Below are 22,926 nucleotides of genomic sequence, written 5' to 3'. Positions count from 1 at the left end.
AAGTGAGAAATAAATAACAAATATGCAAGACAGTTTAGGAAAAGCCAGCTAACAGTGCCCTAATGCTGTAACTACTTGTGCTCCCATCTCTCTCACTGAGCCTTCATCAGGCTCACTCCCAAGTGAATTACCAGCTTCTTTTGATCCAGCCTCTGATTTGTAAATCCTGGCTTCAGGTCTTTTCAAGGAGGAGGAGCCCAAATTGGAGAGCATAGGTATATCCTCTCTGCTGGGAAGCTGTTTTGAGATCTGAAGGAACATCTGGGCTCTGACTCTTGGTTCAAAAGATGGGAAAGGTTAAGAGCCTGGCAGATGCCCAAGTGTGGCTGCTACACAGCTGCTGCAGCTACTTCTGCCATGCCAACTTAATCCAGTCATCAGCCCCTACGCACATGTATTCAGGTTAACATCCTCACACTTTACAGTACAGGAAAATCTGATGTTACTTTTGTCCTTGATGGCCTTTGCATTCAGCCAGCTGTGGCTATGGGATATAGGACTACTTCCAAGCCACTTACGGAAGACCTTGTCTAGTTTAGGATCTATATGGAAAGCTCTGTAAGTCTTATCAGATCCCAGGTACCAATCCTCCTTCGGTTGTGTCAGCTTGCATGTAAGCAAAACCCACTCTCAACAGCATACCCCCATCAGATTAAACCTGCCAAAGCACCTGCAGCCTCTGAGATGGAGCCTTTCATCTAACAGCTACTAAAGGACTCATGTTAACATGAGAATAAAGGTAGGGAGCTTTCTCCCTCACAGGTATCACCAAACAGATTTCTATGTCATGTGTCATTAGCACTGTAGCTATAACCATATCTCTGAAATAAATGGATTCCTGAATTACTTTGACAGCAAGATTACACACACACACTTCTTAACCGTAAAGGCCAAAGTAAGCCAGGTCTTAAGAAATATTGTTAATACTTCACTATAAACAGAGTCACAATCTTTCAAGCAAGTAATGGCCATTTGCCCTATGGCTGAATAAAAAAGTGCTACTTGCCTAGTGAGCAGCCCTGAAAGAACCAGTGTCTTCAATATAAAGGTGAAAAAAATACCATGTAAGATGCAGCTGTTCATGCAAGTCTTCACAAAGTTCAATGTTATTGTGTAAGGTGTAGCTGATAATGTAAACTGTAAATAATTCATTGGAAGTAATTTATGGGAAGGGGTCTTCCAAAAGTGTTTTGTGTTTTTCTACCCCCATCAGTCATACTGACCTAGACCAGAACAGCTCTGCAGAGGCTGAATAAGTTAGGTCCAAGAAGAGCAGTACTACTGAACTGTGATTCTCAGAGGTTTTAAGGACAGGGCTATTGGCACATCACCATGCATGACACCTTTTTGTGTCAGCAAGCCCTTTTGATACTTATTTCTTTCCCCTTCCCTTGCACTCTGGAAAAAAGGGCTCGAAGTCCTGCCAGGCACACACACAGGCAGCAGTGACATCCTCCCTCTGTCCACCTATTCGCAGTGGCAGACAAAGCCAAGATCTGGCCCCGCTGGTGGGGCTGATGGCCCCAGGGCTGTGCTGTGGTCAGTGTGCAGTTGCTCCAATTCAGAATTCCTCCTCACTGTTATTTACAAATACCTTTTTCCTCTCAAACCTTCCGTTTGTGGCTATACTTGCCCTCCATCATGAACACAAGAAACTACATGCTGGTTTTAGTTCTCCTTCCTGCCGTGGTATTTGTAACTGACGGCAACTAACGCCTTTCTGAAGCCCGCTTTATTCGTATTCTTGTAACTGTAAATACCACCCATCACACACCCATGGCAGCTCTCACCTCATCACTGCCTTGGGGCCTGGTGGGGTTTGCATTTGTGGTTAGAGCAGAAACAGAAAGTGGGATTAGTTGCCAGTGCTACCATGGTTAGCCTAAATCTTCCCTGTGGTCAACGTGAAAGCCCCATTCCTAAAACTGGAGGTTTTAACAGGAAAAAGACTTATATTTGAAACAGAAGTAGATACTTCCTCTCTTCTCCAAAGCAATATGGCTTTAAGATATACCTTCCCCCTCCTGCCCCCTTTTTAACAAACAGTAGTACATAGCAGAATTCAGTACACCTGGATTATTTATCCCCAAGACTGCCTTTGTCTTGTGGGGAGACACTTCATTTTAACTCAGTGCCTCAGTGGGCTGTAACGCATATTTAGTTTTCCGAAAAACTGTAATGGGAAAGTGTTCTCTGTGTGTTAAACATTCTGGTAAAGACTCTCCAATCATGTTCACTGTAGAGTGAACTGAGCAAGTTTATCTTGCAGATGGTGCTGTCAATCCAACTTGACCTTAGTCGCCCTCCTCTAGCTTCATTCCTAAGCCAGAGCCCTTTTCCTTTCACAGGGAGCCTCAGGAGTGAAAAAATGACATTTTGAAACAAAAAAAAAAAATTGATTTTTTTTTTTCCTTCATCATTTTAATTCACCTGCCTGTAAATAATGCACAGGTATTTATACATATATATATTTAGCTTTCCAAATGGACAGCAGATGGATATTTCACCTGTTTTCAACCCAATGAAACATCCCCCCCTCCCCTGCCCTGAAAGCTCTTTTTCATCCCCTTAAATCAGTCTGATCTAAGGGGTCCCCCAACTAGACCTAATCTGACAGTTTAGCGGGGCTGATCCTTTCTGAAGGACGAGCTGCACATTGCACCTGCCCTTGAGCAGACTTTTTAACAGGGTAAAAGCCTCTGCAGCGCCCTCGTTCACCTGCTATGTCCTCCTGCTCCATTGTTCTCCTTCCCTAACTCTGCCTAGAAAGTGGCTGCTCAGTGGACTCAGCCAGGACCCCCGTCTGCCCAGACTGTGCCAGCACCTCTATAGCAGGAGTGCAGCTGGCAGGGTAACCTCATTTACTCAACAAGTATGGTCACTGAGGGGCCTGGGACAGTGGGAAAAGGAAAAAAGTAATCAACATAAATGTCTACTGAAAGTAACATATGGAGAAGCCCAGATGGAGGATTAGGTATGGAGAGTCAGGTTGGTAGCTGCTGGGAAGAAACAGAGGGAACCTGCAGAAAGCCAGGAGGCTTAGGCTTTTCCTTTTGCTGTATGGGCATCCTCAGTGCTTTTTTATCTGTGTATGTCTTTATTTATAAAACTAGAATTGTGAAAGGAATAGTAATAGACTATTCCTGTTGGTTTATTCCTGTTTAAACTTTATCATTAATGTATGCAGAAGATCTGTAAAAACAAGGTGGAGGCATATGTACATAATCTTATCTGATGAGACTCAAACCATCAGCTCATCCTCAAAATTTACTATGTCACAGACTGAATTTTTCCACTGGAGGAAAAATTTATCCTTTTAACTAGTCAGGGAGGATATCAAGAGAGCTTCAACTTCTCAGGTTGCATGCAATCTTTATCCATGCCTAAGCCGAGAAAAAGCAATAACAATTAGAACTGATGTTTACCCTGTTATATTACAATACTTGAACATACCACATGTTGTACTGATACTACTGACAGAAAATAACTAGTGCAAACCAAGCTGTTGCACTCCCTAACAAGGCACTGTTCCTATGCTTTTCAGCAGTTTTAAGACTGTCTCTCAGATTACATAAAGTACTAATGAAGCTCAGCGCAAAGGATTGGATTACATTTTACATGACTGTTACAAAGTATAATGTGAACTGCACTCAGAGAGGGGGTAATGAACCTGAGGACGGAAGAGGAAAAGAGAGGAGAGAGAGGAGAGGAGAGGAGAGGAGAGGAGAGGAGAGGAGAGGAGAGGAGAGGAGAGGAGAGGAGAGGAGAGGAGAGGAGAGGAGAGGAGAGGAGAGGAGAGGAGAGGAGAGGAGAGGAGAGGAGAGGAGAGGAGAGGAGAGGAAAAGCTGAAGGAGGGACATGTGCTGCCTCCGGACAAAGAAGAGTTCACAAGGAGGAACAAGTGCTCTCCGTATGGCTGTCAAGAAAGCTGCCAGCTTTTCTGCAGCATGGGATTGGTGTGAGGATGGCAGTCAACAGCCAAATCTGAAGAAGGGGTCTAGAATAGAGTGTCTGTTATAGCGCGTAGTCCAATAACCACCAGCAATATTGGCACCACTGGGGTTAGGCAGTACACACAAGATGTAGTAGCAAGCTCTGCCTTCGTCCTGCTTCACTTCATGGATAGCCCTTTTCCTCCCTGCACTAGTGTAGAGTTGCTTCTTTGCTGGAACGGCTGGCTACCTTCTAAAATGCTACCCCAGAGAGGAGCAGGAAGGTCAGTGAAGAATAGCAAGAGCTAACTGCAGCACCCCACGGGGCTTGGGGAAGCAGCAGAAATTAGCACCAGCAGAGAAAAAAGGTTGGGAAGTACAGCATGTTTGAAGAAAAAACAGTCTAATTACAAGTGTAGACAAGGGACTAATTGCAAAAGCTACACAATTAGACGTGTATAAATTAACACTTAATTCATACCACTAGTTACAGAAACAACTAAGTATTCAGAAATAGACTTCCATTCACACAGAGAAATACCTTTTTGCATAGGCAGCCCAAGGAATTATTACCAATGCAACTGGCTCAGTAGTTCAAATTTCAGTACAATGGCCGAGGACTAACAGTCACTGCTGTCCAGGCTGGATCTCAGTTGCAAACAGTCATCCACCAAAATGTTGTAACGCATTTGAAGTCTTTAGCAGTCCCAGAAATGAAGGGTGCTTTTCTTCTTTTTACACAAATGCAGAAATCTAGCTTCCACCTCAGGAGGCTTGTGAGACATCCCAGGGATGCGTCAGGAGGGCAAGCAGTCGAGAAAAAGCTGTATGTGAGGTTTGAGCAGGTGTCTGCTTGGCCATCAGCTGAACCAGCTATTGATGGCCAAGCAAAACTCAGCTCCCTGAGCTTCCTGACTTTAGCACTGGTTACGATCAGGGACAGTTAGCAGCTACAGAGCATGAATGATGTCCAGGGCTGCCTCAGCTCACAGCTTTGCACTACCTTTTTCCTTGCATTTACATGACCAGCAGTAGCACTACATAGAGACCTGTCTACAGTGCACGTGGAGACACACTCCCTGGGTCAATTATCTACATTGCTTAACACACATACACATATTCACAAAATCCTTATTTTTCCCAAGTACTGTATTCAAATTAAATATTCATCTCCCTTAAAAAGCAGTTACAAGTTTCTGTTTAGTAATTTGCAAATCTAAACAACAAATGTAGAAAAATAATTAGCATAGGAAGAAATCAGTTATTTAATTGATACGCTCATAAACCCTTTTAATTAAAGGCACAATATTTTTAATTGCTAAAGGGAATATTTTGTTTATAATAGCAAACATTTTTAAGTTCTATTTTAAGTTCCAATCTAATATTGTGATAATTGAGAAATGGCCTCCAGGGGGCAACAGTATCCACCAAACAAAATAACGTGCATCTTAGAGGATGCTCTTGCATGAAGATGCATATTCTGGGGATACAGGAAAGGTAAGTCAGTCTATACAGTTTCTAAACAAAGGTATGAACAGACGTGATTTGCTTTTTAAGCTTCCAGACATGCTATTTTGAAAACAACTGAAATACCTTGGAATTGCCATATTGCATTGATTTCCACGTCAACAGCAGCCTAATGACATATAACAGATTTATGGACGTTAGAGACTGACAAACCTGGTGACCTGACAGAGGTCAGGCTGCCATCACCCCGTGTTTCTTGGTCCAGCCAACAGCCAGGCTGAGCATAGGTATATGCCTACAGGGCCAACCACACATACAGGAATACTCAGCCCTCATGCAAACACAAATGCTATCATCAGGCTCAGCTTGTTCCCTCACTAGATAGTGAAGAGTATGGTCCATTAGTGGGAAATATATGCATATAAGTGCAGAATATGATCCTGTCCTGAGGTAGCCCGCAGGAGATGTGGTAGGGGCTCAGTTGTTTCACGGATTTGTAGGGGCTCTCCATCCTTCCAGGAGCACACTGGACTCCTCTGCCAGGCTGCGGAGCCTCACATAATCACATCATCAATTACGTAACCTAACAACGAGCACATCAAGTCATACAGAATAGATGGTAAGAACCACGTGTCTCGGTGCGAGGCCACCAGCATTCATCAACCAGAAGCAATATTTTCAAGAAACCATTGAGTTTCTGCCTTGGGTACCTCTGAAACAGCTATTTCCTGAGGACATCGATCACAAGATTTTACTACCAGGCAGATATTTACTAGTAGCTGTCAGATAGTAACTTCATAAAATATTGTCATCCCTGCTTCAATTAACCATCAGAACTGAACCCCACCTTGGTTACTATAGAACAAAAGCTATTCATTGTTAATTATTTAGTGTGACATTATGCTTAACAACTTAGTCAAGCTCACGTTGCCTAACTTTTGGGGAAAGGAGTTATCCTAGATACACAGCCTATAGCTCAGAACTATAAGGACACACATAGGACTGAAGGAGGAGAAAGATTATGAATTGTACAAGTGTGATCACTATAAATTGGTCCCATTTCTACATGTAAACACAGGTACTCACCTTGTGGAGGTGTATGAGATACGAAGTTAGTAGGTGGAAAAGAAACCACAAACCAAGCCAGCATCTAAAAGAAGAAGAATATGGTCTTATATCCAGGTGCCATTTTTTAAAAAATAAAGAAAAAGATAATTAAAGCAGAAGAAAAAGTAGGAGGAAAGAACTGCAGTCAAGAACTTGACATTCAAGGAGACAGAACAGCCTTCTTCCTTCTGGACACTGTCCCTGAAGATATGGATTAAGGCAGGTCATAGGAGGAGAGTCAGTAGCACATGAATGTGATCAGATACTGTCACCTGTCTCTTGATTTTTCCCAAATGTTTGAGTAATGTTGGGATCCAAAAGGCTCAGTTGCTCCTTGACTGGAACATTGTTCCCTTGGCAATCTCTTGTTTCTGTTTGACTTGTCAATGTGTACATGGCTGTTGGAATATAACCTTACAGTAAACTTTGTAAGACTGACTTTGTAGTTTTGTCCTGAAAGTGAGATCCCAGTGGAATATTTCCCTTCATTTTGACCATAAAGAACTATATTTTGAAACACATTATAGCTCTTATTCATCATGTTGCTTTTGTAGTTTACCATGTCCAGGTTTGACAAAGCATTGATCAGTCATTCATTGAGCACAGCATAAAGCACAATGAAAGTTATGTTTCTCTGACTGCAGAAAATCTTAATAAAAGGAAACTGCTCTTTGAAGAATGCCAACTTTTCTCACCCTACAGTCAAAGGGATGTCCAACCCAATTTATAATAAAAAAGAAGTCAAAATAACTACCTTCCCACATGTGAACAAGTAGAGTCTATTGCAAATGCGTTTAGCGTAAATACTTCAGAAGCTGGATTAAGACTCAATTAACATGGTGTTAATAAAGCTGTCCTCAACCAAATAAACATACATCATAATTTTTTGTTGTTGCTATTAGTTAAAAGAGGAATTTTTTTAATTGTTGGAGGAGGGAAACTCTGTGTCACATAATGATTTAAAATTATTTTTACATTTAAACATAATCTTGTGTAATAAAAAATACAACATACAGAACTTGGATTTGTAACCCAAAAGATTTGATGAAGACAAAGATGCATGAAAGTATAATTGCATTAAGTAGAACAGGGGAAAATAGGGTCATGATGTCAATACCTGTGTTACTTAGATAAATAAAACATAAAGTAAGCATAGCTTTTCTACAGGGCGAAAACCATACTGGTCATTTCGCCTGGAGTGATATCTCATGGTTTTTTACTCTTCTAAACTGTTCCTAGTGATCTGCAGTTTGGTCCATATACTTGTTCACAGGAAATGTTTCTTGCAGCAAACTGTGGTGAGTGCAAGATTTCGTATTATAAAAAAACCACAAAGTACTTACTTGAGCATCAGCTATTAATGAGCCAGTTTATATCATTTCCAACCATTTGTAGCCAGATGTTAAGATATATTAAAATAGTCCTTCATATTTGAAGGAGAAAACCCACATGATTAAAAGTCTAAGAAACAAAAGAAAACCAAACCTCAATAACCAGCTAAGCCAAGCAGAAACATGGAGGAATGATGGTAACTAACACAAAAAGCCAAACCTGAAGCTGTGTGCATTAAGGAAGGATGTATCTTGGACCAGCTAGAGATGTGAGGTTGTTCTCTTATACCTTTTTAATAGCTGAAAAGCAGAAGCTAAGAACCTCTTTAGCTTTGGGTAAGTGATTGGGAGTGTGGGACTGCCTTGCAGGGCACGTCTGCACGTATCACACATCAGTTGTCATGACAGCGTGAACTCTCCTTGCATAAAAGGAGACCATTACTGTGGGTTTTCCACCTGATGCTCACCAATGCAACATGTCCAATCAACTGCGCAATTTGTTTTAGTGATTCTCCACTGAGGCTATGAAAGTGGAAGCTTTACTGGAAATTTAGGCCCTGTGGAAAGCTTTTCCTCAAGAGAGCCTCCCTATTCATGTCTATTAATTATACTGGGTCGCAAAGCCACTCTTTACTTATTATTTCCTTACTTAGTAAGCTAGCATTGTTGGCTAATAGAAAATGGCTATCTGATAACTTCATTTGGAAGTGATTAATTAGTCCAATTTTGTGGGCTTGTCCTTTTCCTTTTTTTCCATAAAACCTGGAAGCATCTGAAATTGTTTCTTAGCAACCCTTTTCTGCTTCCCATTTCCTTTTACTCAGCTCCCCAAAGAATGCTTCTAAAGCTGGAATAAGGTTGGCCATTTCAGAGAAGAAGCTTTTATTTTCTCTTGAGTATGAATGGTGAGATAGTGCCCAGATACCACAGCCTGATAGGAATATTCCCCAGTATATTAAAAACTGTCCTTGAAACAATAAAATACTTCTAAAGTGAGATAATCGGTGAATTACTGGCAAGAATACTGATAACTGTATGTATTGTTCTTGGCAAGGACACAAGAGGAAAGGGACAGCTATTTCCTGATTGCTCTGTGTAGAAGGTTAATTTTGTCTATATCAAAGCTTAGACATTTATCTGAATCTACAAAAGTACTTCTCACCTTGCTTGTATACCTCTAGCACCTTACCTTACCTACCCACACACACAGGGCAGTTAGGTTACCTACCTCACCACACTGGTGCTTAGAAAGCCCAAATCATAAAATCATAGAATCATAGAATGGTTTGGGTTTTAAAGGACCTTAAGATCATCTAGTTCCAACCCCCCTGCCATGGGCAGGGACACTTCACACTAAACCATGTCACCGAAGGCTCTGTCCAACCTGGCCTTGAACACTGCCAGGGATGGAGCATTTGCCACTTCTTTGGGCAACCCATTCCAGTGCCTCGCTACCCTCACAGTAGAGAACTTCTTCCTTATACCCAATCTAAACTTCCTCTGTTTAAGTTTAAACCCATTACCCCTTGTCTTACCACTACAGTCCCTGATGAAGAGTCCCTCTTCAGCATCCTTGGAGGTCCCCTTCAGGTACTGGAAGGCTGCTATGAGGTCCCCACGCAGCCTTCTCTTCTCCAGGCTGAACAGCCCCAACTTCCTCAGCCTATCTTCATACGGGAGGTGCTCCAGTCCCCTGATCATCCTCGTGGCCCTCCTCTGGACTTGTTCCAACAGTTCCACATCCTTTTTATGTTGAGGACACCAGAACTATACACAGTGTTCCAGGTGAAGTCTCATGGGAGCAGAGCAGAGGGGCAGGATCACCTCCTTCTACCTGCTGGTCACGCTCCTTTTGATGCAGCCCAGTACACAGTTGACTTTCAGGACTACAATGCTTTCTCATTGACCAACACCCCGAAATCAATAACATGTATTTGACATGTTGTGTGACCAAATGAGCATTGTCATCTCCTTTTGGATTTGTTCCCACAAAATACACATCACCCATACAAAAAGCAGAAGTTCTTCCAAATAGCTCGCCACTACACTGATTCCTGCTTCTGTGTTTTCCAGTTTTACCCTTCATCGTGCAAATAAAAGTTACCCGCTGCTTCAAAAGTGAGGTTTTTCACAGCATGCTCAGACAGCTGTAAACCAGACTCTTTTAGGTTAATTTATAGTGAAACCTGTAAACCAGAGTATGACAGGGAAGGATACAATGGAAAATTTGTGCCAGCAGAAGTCTGTTCACCCATTAACTTCCATGGAAAAGCCCTGAGTCACACAATGGGCTGCTGATTAAACACAACAATTCTGCTGCTCACTTGCTGCCCAGAGTCGTTGCAATGTATGGTGCTCCTTTTTGTTCCCTGCCATTCCTCTGTGTTTAATGCGTGCCATAAAGCATTGGACTGATCAGTTTATCTACATTTAAATATATTACAGAAAAAAAAAGTTAAAATTCTGCATGGAGGGTTCAGCATATTTTGAGACCTAAAATATTTCTGTCATCTCCAAATAAGTACATTGTCAGAACCCTGCAATAATTAGTCTGTTTGTCTAGCCACTTACGCTAGCCTAGCCCCCTTCTGCTGTTTCACCAGTACAAAAGGCACTTCACATTGCTGAGGAAAGATAACTGGTTTGCCACCCACCACAGGTAAAATTTCCTCCATAATCTTTGTGTAGCTACTTTAGACACATCTCTGGCTGCAGGATGGAAATTCAGGCAATGAACTCCAGAATCACAAGCGGATGTTATTATTGCATGCAACAAAAAATGGCTTTTTGGCATCTCTCTTTTGCCCCAGCTTCCAGCATGGAGAAACACAACTGGAGTTTTGGCACATTTGGGTATCCATTGCTTGAATCATCCCAATGTCAGCAAGTTGTAATACTCGAAATATACTAACATAAATGCTCCTTCCTTAATCATACTCATGTGTACAAACTGAAAGTCTGAAGATCCATCAAAACCTTTTAGTCTACAGGGAAACCACCTTGGAGGACATCTGTCAATGATAAATTTTTTTGTTTGTGGAAATTCCGCTGTTCCCAAGACACCCAATCTCAGCCCTTTCCCCACTGCACCTATTCATAAGGTTGTTATTGGAATCAATAGCTGCAGGAGAAGGGCCAAAATGGAGATGTTAATTACCAAGTCTGTAACTTATGTTACCTGTTGGGAAGCCCTGTGACACATACCAGCCCTGATAAAGGAAGATCTGGTGTATCCTACCATCATCTGACAAAAGCAGCACAGCCATGTTCACTCACAACCCGCAGCTGCAGCGTCAACATCGAGCAGCACCAGTCTCTCAGAGGAAACACAAAATGGAACAGATAGATGAAGTGGATGGGTAACCAGGGTTATGTCTGCATTTCTGCCCCTACCACAGACATCTCAGTTTTATCAGGACTCCAGAGTTTAATCAGTGGGATAAGAATTACAACTTCTGTCACTCTAACAGAATTTGCTGTCTCTGCGGTCTCCCTCTCAAAGTTACAGAACTGTGGTGCAATGTTGTGTTTCTACCACTTAAAACCTGGGCTTTCGTATACAGAAAGAGGACACTTGGTGGCACTCATTCAACATCACTTTTACTTCCCTAACCACAGAGTCTCTGGGTTGGCCTGAACATGTGAAATACCCCTTTAATAAGATTATCCCATGAACTCTGTCACTAAGACCAACTCCTGCGGTAACTAAGCTTTGACTTAATCATTAATAAAGTAAAAAATAATACATTTTGTGCAAAAGAAAACTAAATATCAGTTCATCTGATCTCTACTTCTTAAGAAAGTTTTAAAAATTAGTTTAAACTGATCAGTAAATTCAAGCTGAGGTGTTTTTGCCTACCAACTACTCTGCAAAATATTCACTTTTCTGCTTGAATGGGTACCTAAAATTTACTCCCTGTATAATGTGCAAATTCTTTGTCATCTTTGCACATCACTGTTCACTGCATCTTGCACACAGATGTTTGAAAACAAATAAAAGAAATAAGCACTGGCTGAATTATCTGGTATATAAGACAGCTACTGAGGAAGAGATGATAGCAAAGATGGTAGAGGGTTGCACTTGACTGTACACAGTAGTTCTTCTAATTTATATTTCTAGTGACTGCCATCTGCAACCCAATATTCATACTATGTTTTGAGAAAGGCACATGAGAAGCAGCAGCACCCTAACCCATTTAGATGAACAAGTAACTATAACCACTCTATAAAATCCTTCTTTCCCAGGAATTACCCTAGTATCCCTAAAGTCCTGCCAAGGACCACAGCCTTATCACTTACACCTGGCAGGTATTTCTAACAAAGCTGCTGAAATATCTGTCAGTAGGGGATTTGTTTATTACCCTTACAGGAGGACACAATTACATTAGCTGAGGATAATCCAACACCATCAGACAGCTGAAAGCTTGACTGAAGGAGCCTGCTCTGCAGGAGGGGGAAGATAGGGCTCAGATGTCCCTGCAACTCTCCACTTACCATACTCAAAATAAAACTTCTGCGAAACACAGGTTACAAATAGGTCAGTAGGCACCAGCAGCCAAGACATCCTCAGTGGGAAATGCCTTAAAGCCATGGAGCACAGCCAAGCACACAAGACAGCCTGTCCTCTCCAAACACACAAGCACCTGCTTTCCTCTAGAACAGAAACAGCACCCATACCCACCACCTTCAACAGCGCAATGGCCAGAAGAATAACTCACAGCTGTTACCCAGGGGTCACAGTGACAGCAGAGCTTGACTGGTACACAGACTCCCACCGGACATCCCCAAACCTACAGAATCTGTGCTGCCAGGAAACAGCTTTCTGGGCAGTTTTGCTTTTGTTCCTTGTTTTACCAGCTGCACCAGGGCAGCCTTACCTTCTTCGGAAGTGCCCATTTCATATCTGCTTGTATTTGTATGCACTTTGTATACTCAGTGATGCTTATATACTTGAGTAAATGTTTTACTGACAAGTTCTGTGCAGTTTTTCAATAATCCAATAATCTTTATTAAGACCCAGCATGCACTTTCTAAACCAAACAGAGATTATTTTAGTGTAAAAGGTCCTTAAGCAAAATTTTACATTTCAGAACATTTTAGTTCTGGACTGTTTAGGAAGAATTTTATATTTAAAACTGAGAGAGTACTATTTGCTCCCTTTCAGAACTTTTACGCAACCAAAGGGCTTTTTCTCTAACATTCTTCTAAAAAGAGTAAAAAAAGAGACCACTGTTTTGGTGGAAACGCAGGAAGGCAAAATATGATCCAAAAGCAAGTCACAATTAATCAACCCGAATATCATACTGAGCACTATTTCACCATGCCAATCTTATGGTCTGGTATGAAGCACCTGCATGCGCTCCTCACACCAAGCCAGTAATTAGCCTGCGCTATGCTGGATGTGGTTTGTCACAATCGTCACATTGCCTTTCTTGGACAAAGCACCGAAATGTCAGTCACGAAGTCAGTCAGAGCCCTTCCAAACCGCTTTGATGACCTGTTCTCTTGCAGGAAGGTGGGGCTGCATTGCGCAGGAGCGCCATCAGCACCCCTTCTGCGCTCCCCGGGAATTTCAGTTTCTTCGTATTTGTTAAAGATGTGTCACTGGGAGATAACGGCGGGGTTGGACACCAATACTGGGGAAGGCCAGGGCAACAACCACGTCCACTGCAGGTATGACCCAGGGCAAGGCAAGCGGGTTCCGGGCCGCACGCAGTCCCGCAGGCGGTGCTGAGTGGACAGGCTGGTTCGTGGCCCAGCACCACCACCTTCCCTGGCTCCGCTCCCTGCGCGCCAGCGCAGCGCCGGCCCGGCGGTCCCGGGGGGCCAGCGCCGCAGGACGAGGACGCGGATGCTGCTGTTCTGCGAAGGGGCAAACGCCTTTGAGCCCCGCGCGTGGCAGGGGTCCGTGCAGTGTGGGGAATACAGGAAAGTGGGTCAGCGGCGGCCAGCGGCGCAGCGGGACGGGACGGGACCGGAGCAGGGAACGGGGGCTCTGCAGGCTGCGGGCCCTCCCGCCCCGGCTCCAGGCTCCTGCTGACGATCTGCTTCCAGCCATTAGCAGCTACGCTCGTAGTATTTACAACCTGAATAGCACTCCCGGTCGATACACAGTTGTATTTTCGTCAATACGCAAGCATATTCAAGGAGTTTCGGGGGGGGGGGGGGGGGGGGGGCGAGACGGAAAAAAAAATGGGGAGGAGGTGAGGAGACAAAGGCGCCTGAAATGAAAAGTGAAGCGTTATTTGAAACTCTGCCTCCATCACATTTTTTACAATCAGCTTGTGACATGGTTGGCACTAAACACTGTTTATGTCCACAATTAATGCAGTTAATACTAGGTTAGAAACTGTGGCAGTCAGCCACGTGCATTGCCTGGCACATGGGTGCCTTCTCCTCACTGCAGAGGCACATTTTCCTTTTCAGTGCCATGGACACACCAGTTTGAGAACATCTGGAACAAGTTTAACTGAGGCCTCCCTCAAATGCAGCACTCATCGTTGCCAGTGTATTCTTTCAATCAAAACACTGTAAAAAGGGGAGAAGGAATTGGGACAAAAATGGGAGTGGGAGAGTATGATAAAATGGGAGTACTAGGCTTTTTCCAAATGAAGCCACCCTGCTAGCAGCAAGCTTATTCATTTCCTGCCTCAACAAGACCCAGCATCAGAGAGCCCCCAAACTGAGCCTCCGTAACCAGTTTGGCCAGTTCTTGTTCCTCCTATCTTTCCATGCAGCTGGACACCTCGGGCGTGCATTACCCACCTGCAGCTGCTGCTCAGGGTCTGTTGTCCCACCTGGTAAGGGACAGTGGCAGTGCTGTTCTCAGTAGACGGTGTTTCACCTAAGGGGTACTGCAGTGTACACCTACCGAGCATAAGGATGCAAGCCGAAATAACTCATGGATGTTTTCCAGAAGAAAAGCTTTCTTAAGTCAGAGACATCATGTTGCAATGGGAAGATGAGCATCTCACGAGCTGGTTGCAAAACCTCGTTTGTGCTTTTGAGGCAGAGGTGAATTTTGAAACTGCATTTTTATAAATTTCAAAAGCTCTAGCAAGACTTCTGCAGGCAAGTTTCAAGCCTTCCTTGGGAATCAAGCATCTTCAAACCTTGTGCCTATGTCATTCCCTGTTTTTCTTCTGTGGCCACTTACAACTTCAGTGGAAGACGAATAAATGTGCAACTCAGTCTTGCATTAGGTAACGTCCCTATCACCTTATCACGTGTTCATTCGCTCACTTATCCCTTCCCCAAGGAAAAGAGTGCTTGTTTGGGGATTTTACACACCCCAAAACATTTATGCCAGAAATGTCAAGGTCAAAGAAAGATGCTCTTCAGTTGCAGTGGGAGCTGTTGAAATCTGAGATAAGCTCCCACAAGCAAGGAAGCCTACTTCACAGTCATGGCTTGGCCATCAAAAACAAATGCCTTCTGCACAGATACACGTCATCCTTCATCTGGAGGGCTACCACATGCCAGCATAACATCCCTGTCAACCCTCATCCTTCAACCCAGTTCTTCACATAGTCTGAAATGATCTGTCATATCAATTCCCACTTCCCTTGGCATGATTACATTAGAGGCAAAGTCTATCTCATTTCTGTTCAAGCCCAGTCCCCAAAATACTACAGGATTTGTTTCTTCAATAACATTTTAATGAAAATTATTAGTATTCTTTTACTTTGTGCTGATCAAATGTGAAAATTGAGGGGTTGGTTTGTTTGTTTTTTAATTAAGCCACAAATCATTAAAGGGAATTAACACTTCATAGGGTACAAAAGACCACACGTGTCTGCTGTTACTTTTCATCACATTTCTTTCTTTCATTGCATTCTGGGTCACCCATTACTGCTTTTTCACCTGCTGCAAGCTATGAGCAAGAGTGTAGCAAATACACTGGAACATGTGCTTAAAAGCGTGCTATTCTTTCCATTTTAATCTTTTACGAGTGACTTCAATACACAAACCTCAAATTTTTCACAAAACCAAAATAACTGTCTTTTTACAAAAAAAAAAAAAAAAAAAAAGAAAGAAAAAAAGGAAATCAATCAGTAATCTCTGCTGAAAATTATCTTCAGATGAGGTGCTTTTCATTTTGATATACTTAAATACCACAGAAATCATGCTGCATGTGGACAACAAAAGGATCACACTCTCACTGGCAATTTAGAAAAAGATAGGATCATCTAGCAATGGAAAAATGCAAGTAGAAAAAGGATTGTGTCCAAGCAGTGTAAGGATTATGAGGAAAGAAACTTTTATATCTATTAAAGGGAAATGGCATCCTACCCAGGGTTCAGTGATTGGGTATATTAGAGTGTTATCTCCTAAATAATGAAGAAGGCAGATTAGATGGAGTTCCTGTTCATTGCTGAGTAAAGCTGTCCACCTTCATTCCACCATCACAAAGTCATATTTAGGAAGGCAGGATTGTGTGGAAGGACAGACCCTCATTCTTTCAGCTGTTGAGCTCCTTGTTAGACTATTCAGCAAGGGAGACTTCCCACTGTTCAAAACGTCTTTTCTAACCATTTGCTCATCGGGGATAATCAGGATGTTTCTGCATGGTGCTAAGCCCTGCTGTCCCTAATTCCTTGGGGTAGGGATAGGCTGACCAAAGCAAATGGAGCTATACAATAGTTATCAGGTTTGTAAGTAGTTTTCTTTCCACTGCTATTAATTATACAACATTTTAAGAGTTTAAAGATGGAAAAGCACAATGCTGAGAATGGACACAGAATACACATGGTTTTATCATTCCAATCATCAAATGTCACTTATTGTCACTATACTAAGGAGGTCAGTCAGCCATGCTCTTGTACTTGCAGCTGGAGGGCACTGATTGCAGATGTAGTTCATTCGGATGGCTCCTCGTGGGAAGGAGTACGTGGGAAGCCCTGGTTTTGAAATGGTGGTGAAGACTGCGAAAATCATTACGATCAATTGGCAGAGGGGTCATTTTAATTTATAATGAAACCTCAGAGTAGGTTTGCTGTATTTATGTATTCACAAGAAGCATTTCTTTCTGCTCAAGTGGATGCAACGTGCTTCATTTCTTACCAGCATGTTCAGGAAGAATCGATGAATGGGAGAGTGAGCTGAAGAACACCTAGGTAATCATCAGTAGTGAAATGTGGAAGGTGAACAATGCAACCACTCTCAGCCAGATTACCAGAATCATGGCATGCCTTAGAGCAAGCACTGCTTGTGGGGGTCAGTGAAGAGTCAAGCCATATCTTACCATCAGAAGGAGGGAGAAAGGGAAATTTCGTCCGTTTTTCACCCTGTTTCCTCAGATAAGCAGGAGTTATGAGAGCTAAGGATCATTATAAGATAGTCTTTGACCTACAATATGGAATAATTGCCCCATTATCTACAGTTGTGTTAACTGGGCTCTGCTACACATTGTGTGGGGTAGAGCTGACTAAAATATGTGTGTTCAGTCATTTATTGACTAACAGAGTCTTTGAGGCCAATTCATAGACTTTACACTGCAAATGCTTTTGATAACGCTGTTATAAAGGCTTGTGAATGTCAGTGTAGGAGGGCAAAATATTTTGAGCTGTTCAGCTTCACTGTATAAATATTTTTTGAAGCCACCAATATGAAATGCTCCATTCACATTCAGCACTGAAAAAAATAATGGCTTCTTCTAAAACAAAGACACATCTGTCAGTGCAGTAGAGTATATGAATTTACATAATCTGCAGCATGGAAAAAGTACTTTCTCAAACAAATTAAGTCGAAGCAGGCAGAGAGAGAACAGCATGAGGCTCTCTATGCAATGTCAACAATAATTAACAGAGCACTTTATAGTCTGCCAGTGCTTCCCGTGAGTAAGGTACTCTCAGACATTTGGTATGAACAGGCTGCCATACTGTTCCCCTGCTCCTGTAACCCAAAGCCACAAGTGTTAGCTTTTAGCAGCTAGCCTATCATTAACTTTTTAAATGTTGTATGCCACCCAACATTTTCCCTTAGAAGGACAAAGGGCAGAAGGCAAGAAGATACTGTTGCAACTGCTGCAGGGATTCATGGGGTTTTCTTTGCCCTGTCATACTGGGAAATCAGGGGGATTTGCTTCTTTCTCGGGTGCATCAAAATGAAAAAACAACACATTGCACCACACACAAAGCCTGTTAATCTCTTCATTCCTGAGCTGATAACCTGGGAGAAGCCAGCTTTCTTCTTTCCCTCACAGATGCGTGCAGCATTTGGAAGTTTTCTTTAACTCCTACTGATTCTCCAGGGATGCAGACTTCAGCCATGTTGCAGCAGGGAGTCTTTTAGCCTGCCTGTGTATAAAATGCAGAACTGATGTGAGCCTGTTTTCATACACAACATTGTATTGCACCCATACTTCTGATTTAATCACATTGCTTTTGCACACACTTGTGGACTACGCTTCCAGTATTGCCATGGAACGGGACACTCCTGCCACCTTTCTCTCTTCACATACAGCAAAACTGCAGCCTTGCCGAGACCAGAGGGATTTCCACAAGCTTTTTGCCTTCTAGACTGATTGTGACTGATTTCTTCCACCCATAAGAGTGCTCACACGGTTGTCAGGGAGACAACTGTTGGCACAGCTTTGCCCTGGTATTTGGAGGGCTTGGCCAGTCGATTGCTTTTCAGTGGATTGCGCATTCATGCAGATGCAGCACTGGCAGACTGTCAGACCTGACTTTTCATTTGCCGGTCTGAGCTCACAAGCATGCACTACCTTCAGACTACAGCTGTGAGAGGTGGCCAGCATGCCCCAGTTAATGTTACTTGAACTAGTTTTAGCAGTAGCACGGTAAAAATCTGGTGATCAAAAGTCAAGTGCAGCCAATGTGAGACACAGGACTTATTTGGAAGGTTCTCCTGCATTGTGTATATTGCTGCTTGTAAATCAGCTGGTTGTTTAAACTAACCCAGGCCAAGATAAAATGCTGTAATAAGGCATCTCTGATGCCGGCAGCCTTCGTACAGTACAGCCCTGAGCCTAGGAATTCCCACCAGCCTACAATCTGTGCCATAGCCTGCATCTCCTCTGCAGAGCTCAGCACTTTCTTCCTTTCCCTCCTGCAAGCTATGACCAAGCCTAAATCAAAACCAGACATCACAACCCCTGAACTGGCGTAAAGGTTGAAAACAAGGATAATAAACTTTGCACTGTCTGAGGCTAATTAGCATGCAGGCAGTCATTTATGATTAAGCCATGCAAAACATTTGCTAGTAGCACAAAAGCTGAATGCTATAATACACAGCAAAGGCCTGAGGCACAGAGAAGTTAAGCGACTTGCCCAGTTTGACACAGCAATTCAGTGACAGAGGTAGAAATAGGCTGCTCCTTTCTCTCAAAACAATTTTCAGATCATACGTCTCCTTTTAGCAGCAGAAAATAAAAACCCCTCTGTTCATGCTATAACTTGTTACAGAAATTACTTCCAAGTTACAGACTTACCATTATCACATCACTGCAAGATCAAACAGAAAGATGGCAGTAGGAAAGGAAAAGAGGGTCACTTTGTGTCATTTACTTCCCCAGTCTGCTCACCAAAGCCAGAGGAAAAACATTTTTTTAGACAGATGCCTTCTACAACACATCAAACACTTCTCATGGATGTATGTCAGAGACTCTTTACTACAAAGTCCTTTGCATTCATAACAGCCCGGATGTTTATCAGGATTTTCCACTCCCTAAGTTCAAGATTAAATTGTGATCTGCATTAAGATAGCAGCAGAATTATATCAACAAAGTCCAAAATACAAAATCATTAGTGAATAGAAAGCATTAACTCAGCATGTTCCTGCGCTAAGGCTGTGGTGGGGGTAGTTTCTGTCATCTCAAAAGGAATGACTGGAGAAAGAAACAGCCTGTTTGCAATATATGACGTCCCTTCCCTAGCTTCTGTTTGGAATACAAAAGATCTGACAATTCTTTATACCAGTTCTGTTGTAGATTGGAGTAACTGCTTTCCAGTCATCTAGTGAGTGACCCTGCCTTCTCGAAAAGGGAAGCCATGAGGTAATTGTACTCTTACTGTCTGTCTCCTACCACCACTGCTTCTGCATAGTCTCATATAGCATTTTCCAAGTATGGGCACATCTTGGAAAGTGTTTGTGCATTGTACTTGTTTCTACCACCAAACAATGAATGGACCCATCCATGAGGCTCCAGCAAATGGCTATAGCTGTATCTGCAAAGAGCAGGACTCATGTTTGTTACTGGTAGCAGTAGCCTTCTTCAGTGAGTCTGAACAGCCTGCCCCTCCAGATTAAATCAGATGTATCTAGTTCTCCCTCAAAGATGCCAGTGGATGGATGTGTCACCCCAAAACTCCCACCTCTCAGATCATTAAAATGGTGGGTAGGCTTTTGGCAGCTCTTCTCATTCAAAATGGGCTGAGGAAAAGCAGCATGTAATTTTCTGGCAACAACAGTGGAACTATAAAACCAATGAGTCTCTACAGCTATTCCCACCTGTTCTTAGAGCAATGTATGTATTGGATACATACCCATCCATGAGTCTATTTGTGATGTTAACTCAGGCTCTTAAAAAAACTCCAAACCAACCCAAACTAGCTCAGATCCCACCCTTTCTTGCAGAGGAAAAAGTGTGTAAAAGAGCAGGTGGGAATATCACCTGTTTTCACATCACAATTTGAGCCTAAGCTCTTCCACAGAAGATAATTAAAAATTATCTTTTAATTATCTTTTAATTTAAGGGCAGATGTGTCGGCAGCAGCAGCAGCTCAAGGCTGATACTGACCAGAGATACTGTAATATTTGAAGATGGAGCAAGATGAGGGTGAGTCAGCAGGAGATGTTTGTCTTCTATGCAGCTTCCTAAAATTTGGCTCTCCATTACAGGAAATTGCACTAATATTGAATCACTGTTCTGTACACATCATCATTCTGTACAGAAGTTTTCCACAGTGAGGAAGTCGTTGTTATGTTTTACAATTTTATTCTATGCTTTTATTTCAAAACATGTCCCGGAGCATCCAGCTGACCCTGTGCAGGAAAGTATTTGAAGTGCATGTGAATTCTATTCTCTCTGGTAAAAACTCTGACCAAGACTCTCCGTGGATACATGCAGCAAACCTTCCATATTCTACCTGGAAAAGACAAAATAGTTTGCAACAACTCTTTAACAAACATTACAGAAAAGAAGAAGAAAAGAGCTGGAAAAGATCTGTTACTCTCACAAAATGGAGATTTATCTCATGACAAATGCACTAAGACTGTCTGGAATTTTTCTGAGATATTTTTTATTTTTCCACATAACTTGTTTGTTAGTGGTCATATTATCAGGAACATTCTTGTTTGAAAATGCTTACATTATGATTAGAATTTCTAAGCTTGCTCTGCTCTGTAAAGTTTAAAAAATGTCCTGGCAAATTACTGTTAAAAAAAGTCCACCGGAATTTAGAGGCTGAGGGGGAGTTAATCCAAATTCATCTGTAGCAAAACATGTTTAAAATTTATTTCTTTTAACGGCTATTAAATGTTGAAAGTGCAGTGCAAGAGATATGTTCGTAATATAAAAAACATCCCTTCTGCAAATAACGACAGTAATGAGACATTAATTTACAAGGGTAAAAAGAAGATAGATAAGCATTTCATCTTGGATATTCTTCCTCTTGGACACTACAGCCTTTGCTTAACTGTGATCTTACCCAGGTCTTTAAATAGTGAAGTTTCCAAGCAAAAGGTGTTGAAAAAAGGTTTGAAGAAAACACATGTATAACTAGCGATGGAGCTTAGAAGAAGCCCAACAATGAAAGCAATTCTTGTTTTCTAACCTGGAGAACAGCACTCTATAAACACTTGCAGTGAAGGAGACTACCACAGTAATGAAGCAAAGCAGTGAAGTGAAACAGGGTACACATACTACACTTGAAAAGATTTCAGACTTTCAGCTATTCTCAGCCAAGACAAAAGCTATCTAGCATAGATAGGTTTGGGAAGTAATGTCAGTGGGAGTCTGTGGAGACAGCCTTGCTGTTATGTCAGTATAGCACCATGCTCCCAAAATGATGCTGCTTCCTCCCATAGCTACCCCTGGGTGGAAACATTTCTTTTATGTTTCCAATATCCCGTAAGTCAGCACTGCATAGAGAGAGGTAGCTGAATTGCAGTTGTTCTTTTTAGTGTGTGCTGGTTTTACATATTTACTGCTAATTCTCTGGTTGTGGCTTTAGCCTAGCTATGGGGAGGAGGGGGCAGGGAAAGGTGGTTTGGATTTTGCAGAAGCCAAACCAAAGCTGTTTCATTTCCAGGTTCCATTTTTTCTGAACCCTAAAAGTTAAATTCTGGGTGGTTTGGATAAATACTTCTAGTTCCAGCATACCCCTATTTAAAATAAAAGGGAGGGTTTTTGAAAAACTAAAACTAGGATGGTCTGGAACACAGGCTCTGAAGACATTCAGGGAGGATTCAGATAAACAACTCCATTCCTTCCCCCACCTTTTCTATCACTCATGAATTTTTATCCTATTCCTTCCTTGTTGTCTCTCTCTCAGATATTGTTTGCTTTCCCTCGATTTCCAATGGAGCTTGAAATTAGGTTTCTTTTACTTCCTTGTTCACAAACAAAGCTCTGAACCACACATTGTGGGGTAAGTTAACTTTCAGACTGAGTCACTGTGTTATCTTTCATCTCTGTACCTGAACTGGTTGAAACCATGCATCAGAAATCACTACGTATGCCTTTGTCCATATCACACCATCATTATTTGATTTTTGGAAGGAAAATTCTGATTTTACTTGGATGGAAATAGAACCATCTAATTGTAATGGCTTTAGTCTCAATTTATGACAGCAGAAATTGGCCCACAGAGTGACTCAAGATAGAAACAATATTCATTGTCACAATTTATAACTTCATCAAGAGTTAAGTTGGGAACTGCAAGCTGGCAGCAGTAATTTGTACATTGCTGCAAACTGTGTTTTCATCATTTCTGTTGATATTGGCAAAATGCTTGTTTTGGTTTTCTGCATGTTGCAGTCATTAGTATAATATAGTATAGCCACTCAGATATATTTAGGGAAAGGTCATTTTTATTCAACTGATTATGTACTGGGAAGTTAAATAA

At 42.1% G+C, this 22,926-nt stretch overlaps 1 protein-coding gene across 11 annotated transcripts in view; it reads right to left on the bottom strand.

Annotated features, from left to right (window-relative positions):
• TPPP2 (tubulin polymerization promoting protein family member 2) overlaps positions 1-22,926 on the bottom strand; it is an 80,182-nt gene that overhangs the window by 20,136 nt on the left and 37,120 nt on the right. For 2 of the 11 annotated variants that reach the window (XM_065663929.1, XM_065663937.1), the window contains exons 1-2: positions 12,556-12,686; positions 6,486-6,549 (exon numbers count right to left, since the gene is read on the bottom strand). The gene's annotated coding sequence lies outside the window, so the exon portion shown is untranslated. Of the gene's footprint in view, positions 1-6,485; positions 6,550-6,659; positions 6,758-6,778; positions 6,834-9,372; positions 9,611-12,331; positions 12,391-12,518; positions 12,687-22,926 lie in introns of those variants that run through there. The other 9 variants (XM_065663939.1, XM_065663931.1, XM_065663932.1 and 6 more) reach the window with 8 other exon arrangements.

The sequence above is a fragment of the Lathamus discolor genome, chromosome Z, assembly GCF_037157495.1.
Source record: "Lathamus discolor isolate bLatDis1 chromosome Z, bLatDis1.hap1, whole genome shotgun sequence".
Taxonomy (NCBI): Eukaryota; Metazoa; Chordata; class Aves; order Psittaciformes; family Psittacidae; genus Lathamus; species Lathamus discolor.
Note: the sequence above shows the minus strand (reverse complement) of the source record. Positions and strands in the feature narration are given on the sequence as shown.